The 5,289-nt window shown below is 41.2% G+C and overlaps 1 pseudogene; it reads right to left on the minus strand.

The window, feature by feature from the left end:
- Positions 1–870: 870 nt before the first annotated feature.
- LOC108795984 lies at positions 871–2,523 on the minus strand (annotated as a pseudogene).
- Between the last annotated feature and the right edge of the window lie 2,766 nt (positions 2,524–5,289).

Genomic DNA, 5,289 nt, shown 5'->3' on the forward strand with positions numbered 1-5,289 from the left:
CAGTATGGCTTGTATATTCATAGGAACTTATGCTTCCTCCAACTTCCAACCACTGGTTTAATGGTGCAAGTAAGAGAAAAAAAACATTTCTTTTCAAATCCTCTGCCACAACATGAGAAAAATCCAAGTCACTCTTTTTTTTTTTTATCTAGGCATTGTAAAGGTAGAAAAAAAATCATATAAAAATATTCTGCTGTCCATTAACACACCACACACAGACAGACAGACAAACACACTAAAGGCGCCCATACACCTTACCAATATTGGCCAATTTTCGTATGCGATCGCGTTTTCGTTTGATAATTCGTAAGGTTGATGGGCAGTGTACAACCGCAAATACTGTACAATCGATCGACTTTTGACTAACCAGCAGGTTAGAAAACTTTGGTCGATCGTACGATTTTCGCAAGGTTGGTGGCGTTTCTGTACGTCAAAATTCGTACGATTTACACTGCTCATGTGCTCATCATCCTACGATGATCGCAAGGTGTATGGGCAGCTTAGCACCATCCCCCAACTCAACTTTTGTTCTGGTGTGTGAACAAAGACATCCTGAGACCTCTTCCTGTGAGTTCCATTTAAAGAGCAAATGTTATTTACACCTAGAAACACACAGGGTTAAGGGGGAAAAGAAAAATACATGCACATCACAGAGGGACAGTATGCATGACTGTTTTTACTAACACATGCCTGACTGTTGTTTAATTGTTTGCAAACAATTACTAATTATTGAGCTCATGATACCACGTGATGACCTTTTTTTTAAATTGCTCTGACTCATGCTTAACCAGATTTATTCAGTACTGTACTTCACACCAAATAAAACCTGTGAACCAAACAAAAACATTAGTATTTAGCCAGCTTAACTTTCTAAGCCGCCTTCAGTGGCCCTGAAAAAGAAACACAAAGACAATTATTACACACCATTATCATAATCAAATCCTTATTCCCTAAACCTTGTCCTGTTATTCGCATAGTTAGAATATAAGTCCCATATTTTTCCTAAACTAAGCAGGCATTGCTCACAAAGTTTGTTATAGTATTAATGAAAAATGGCAATGCAATTCGGGACCAACCAAATTTGCATACCAGCCAAAATGGAAGATTAGCCCAGGGTGCAAACATTGGTATGCTCGTCCCCCCTGGCTGTTGGCTATTCTGATGGTGGGGGCCATTGTTATCTGTAATCTCCTCATTTTGCCCCTCAGCCTTTCCTCTCTCCCCAAGGCTGCTATCCATCACATCAGGCTCTTGTGGTATGCTCTCATTTTCCTGGGTGGGGGTGCTCATCTGAGATATACTTTCATTATCATTCTGTACCAGGCTGGAAATATCAGGGGTTCTACAAAATCTCTGAATGTGCCCTGGTCTGTGACATTTGTAACACCTGATACATTTCTTCCTTCTTGTACCCCTGCTCACTACTGATATATCTGCATCTGATCCATAACTATTATTGGATTCTTCGCATCAGTCTCTAAGTATATTGATAAAGCTCTGGTATGAATTGGCATTTCTGAGGGCAATCCTATTAGGATGCTTCACATAACATATATTGGCGACAACAGACAGGCGACTCCAGTGTATTAAACTCCCCCAGAATCTGGCACAAAGTAAGTTTGTCATTAATTGTGAGTACACTGGTGTTTTCCCTTTAAATATCCAGGAGCATTTGCTAATGCCACCTAATTGGATGTATTCACATCAGTGACAGTACAGATATTGGCTGACTGACACTTTCTTTTCTGTTCATTGAACGATAATATGCATTGCTGTTTTCTAAGTAGCTGGGAGTTTGCATCTTCCAATTTCCTCTCTAATTCCTTACCAATTCCTCCACATGAGATAGTTTTAGTTGCAATGAACCAACAAGCCTACTCTTCATACCAAAATTTGCATTGCATTATTCCCATTGTTCTTGCAGCTTACAATTTCTTTCGAACAAACTGCATACTGTAGCCCTTAGTTCAGGTGTGTCAAACTCAATTTAATCGTGGGCAGCATCAACATTATGGTTGCCCTCAAAGGTATCTGTAAGACTATATAAATGTATCTAATCTTTATAATAATTGCCTCTGCATTCGATTATCACTGGTTTTAGTAATAACTTAATACCTAGATTTGAAAGTAGAAGTCTAGGAAATGGCCTGGTGGGCCGGATTCGTCCCCTGGGGCTTGAGTTTGACACATGTGCCTTAGTTCATCCATTTCAACACTGGAGGCAGTTGCCATGTTCATAAGATTATCTCCAATTTTCTCTACCTGCTCTCCAAGTTGAATCTTTTCTGTTCTCCATTGCGCCCCTATTTGCTCAGAAATTTCTGTGATTCTGAGCGCTACTGCAATTTCATTAGCCAATTTCTGTTTTTTACATGTTTTTGTAAGCTGTCTACTCTGCAGCTTGTCATTATGTTGCTGACACTGAGACACTAACGCATTAAATTGACTCTTAAGAGGTTCATCTGCACATGAATGATACTTGGCAGAGGCATATTTCTTAACATAACTATAGACCAGTTCCATTTCACAAACGTACACTGAACACAAGATAAATGCTACTATAAACTGTCAATACACACTCACAAGTGAACAAGACAAAGAACCTAACTTTTTAGTGTTCCTACAATGTCTTTACACATATGCACACACAATCAGTCTGAATTCAAGTCAAGATTCCAAACAAACAAAACACAAATTGTTCCTCTACACAGATTAAACACTTTCCTCTGCTTTAACGCTCATTAACATACAGCATTCAACACTTTATATCCACTGCTACAACTTCACATGCACTCAAGGACACAAACAATTAGAACTTTGGCATATCCAATGAACAACTCAACACACTTTCAATCCTTCTACGAAGTCCAAGATCCAGCTGACTTCACCATGAGCTCCTTGCACCAGGTCTGGTCTGTTCTTTCAGAAACTTGAATTAGAGCAATTCTGTCTTGTAGGTTCTATGTGGATTTAGGCATTTCTACAGTCTTTCTGGGGTTCCAAATGTAGAATTTGCTCTGCTTTGGGGGTGCCTTTAAAATACTGATGGACAACTGAATCTTAAATAAGTGTTGGGTTTATAATGTATATGGATACATTCTAATTAAAATTAAGGGAAATGGAGAGGGGATTTGTAGGGGGTCAGTAGGTATAGGAATTGAGGTTAGTATCCTTCAGCTAGCAACCACGTTCTCTCTCTTTCATTCACACATGCCATGGGTTTTTCTCTGTGCTCAGAACACTCCTCTCCAGCAGGTCTCAGGGAATCACATTTTTGATTGTAGAGTCCAGAAAGACTTGTCTTGTCCAAGAGGTCACCAAGGTTACCATTGTTCCTGCTTTTGAGCTAGGTTTGTGCAAATGATCACACAGGAAGAAGGTTCCATCATATCTCCCTGCCCCCATCCCAGCATGTATGCTGCATTGCTGACACAGGTGTTGGCAGTAAATACCAGCAGGGGGTCTGGCTCGTCCCAGGAGATAAGACAGTCCGGCAGATCTTCATTCATCATTGTCCCTGGCCCTAAGAAACTTTTGATGGTCCTCATTAGCGTATCACACAGCCACATGCTGATTCAGTTCAGGATATCAAGGAACACCTTTATAGCAAAGCTTTTCCATAGATATTAATTTTATCGGCTCCAACAGGCGCAACGTCACATTTTTGCGCGTCGGTGGGGGTGGGTGACGAGGAAAGTTTTGTAGTTTTCTTGTGTGTAAATGTAATTTTTTTGTGACCAATTTTTTTTACACTTAACTTTATTGTTATCACATAGGGAGCTAAGAAGCCCCCTATGTGATATCAAATTACAGTGACAGGTCCTCTTTATGGGGACATCAGGGGTCTCTAAGACCCCCTAATGTCACCTAGGGACCCCCAAAGAAGCTGATGAGGCAGAGATCTGCTTCTCACCAGCTTCACATACTGCCATCTACAACACTGAGGCTAACATCTATTAATGTATCCCACCTCTTAAGAACCCACAAACTGACCTTCTGGATACATTTACGTGTCCTAGATTTTCGATTTTTATTATATGCATGTACTTCCTTGGATGTGCGTTTCATGGCACTTTTGGACATATGATTTTTTTCAGCATCACTACCTTTCTGTTATGTTCATATTCTATCACTGTATTTGAAATATCATTTTTAATCGTTAATTTGACAACGGCCATTGCTAAGATTTTTTTTCTTCCATTTCGCTTCCTTATATAGCAAGTAATTGAGCTGCAAGTTTGGACCATGCCACGCATATGCGCACTAGACTCATTAACTTCATCCTAGCCAGCCAGCAGTGTTGGGCAATATCTGTATCTCCACGCTGCACAGCACATTTGCCAGTGGGCGGGATTTACGTGTCCTACTTGGATTGGGCGGCGACGTCCAATCACTATGGCTACAGAGTAGCTGTATCGACATGTTCAGCTGGCACATGGCACACATCTTATATAAGCACTTACATGTTAGTTTTTGTCTATATTGCGCTTTCATGACTAATATCTGCTTCTTTGTTATATCATGAGATGCCTGTTCCTATTGTAGGACTATTTTGATGTTTATCCTTCAATCTTTTGACACATTTTCTAAATCGACTGGGCTGGCCTGTGAGGTTATGGGGGTGTTTGGGGGCGGGCTTATGAGTCTCTCCACCTTTGTATGTCTATATAAGCTCACATTTTTATGTATACCTTTGTCAATGCTAAGCCTGATGAAGGGACACCCTGCATGACCCCGAAAAGCACTTGTTTTTACTTGACATGGTTCTTATTAAATGAACACATGGTTATCCTGAAAGGATTTTTGGTGTGCTGGCGACATTTCTTCAGTTGACACCAGTAACCAGCGGTGCCATCTCCAGTCACTATAAGCACCCTCCGCTGTTGTTGGGGCATCCAGTAAGGAGTGCAACAAGTTTATTTCTGTATTCTGAACTCCCTTTGCTCTCCCTGCACAGATCTACAATGCTGGTCCCCGATCGGACGCCCGGGATTGTGGTGTCGGAACTAATTGGTGCTAAAAGAAATTAAACTATAAGGCCTATACACATTATTCTACATAATGTAATATGGGCATCCTGGAATCCATCTATGTTCTTTATACTCTGTCAGTATATAAGGTCAGGGCCGGACTGGCCATCGGGCAAACCGGGCACTTGCCTGGTGGGCAGAGGCAAGCTGGGATGGATGGGTTGCTAAAACAGATAGGGGCAGTGCAATTACGCAGGCAGATTGTGTAGCCACTCAGCGGGCCTCAGGCTGCGAGGTCCCAGCAAGAGGCCGCCAGATT

This window comes from Nanorana parkeri, unplaced genomic scaffold (assembly GCF_000935625.1).
Source record: "Nanorana parkeri isolate BGI_ZX_2015 unplaced genomic scaffold, ASM93562v1 scaffold1034, whole genome shotgun sequence".
Taxonomy (NCBI): Eukaryota; Metazoa; Chordata; class Amphibia; order Anura; family Dicroglossidae; genus Nanorana; species Nanorana parkeri.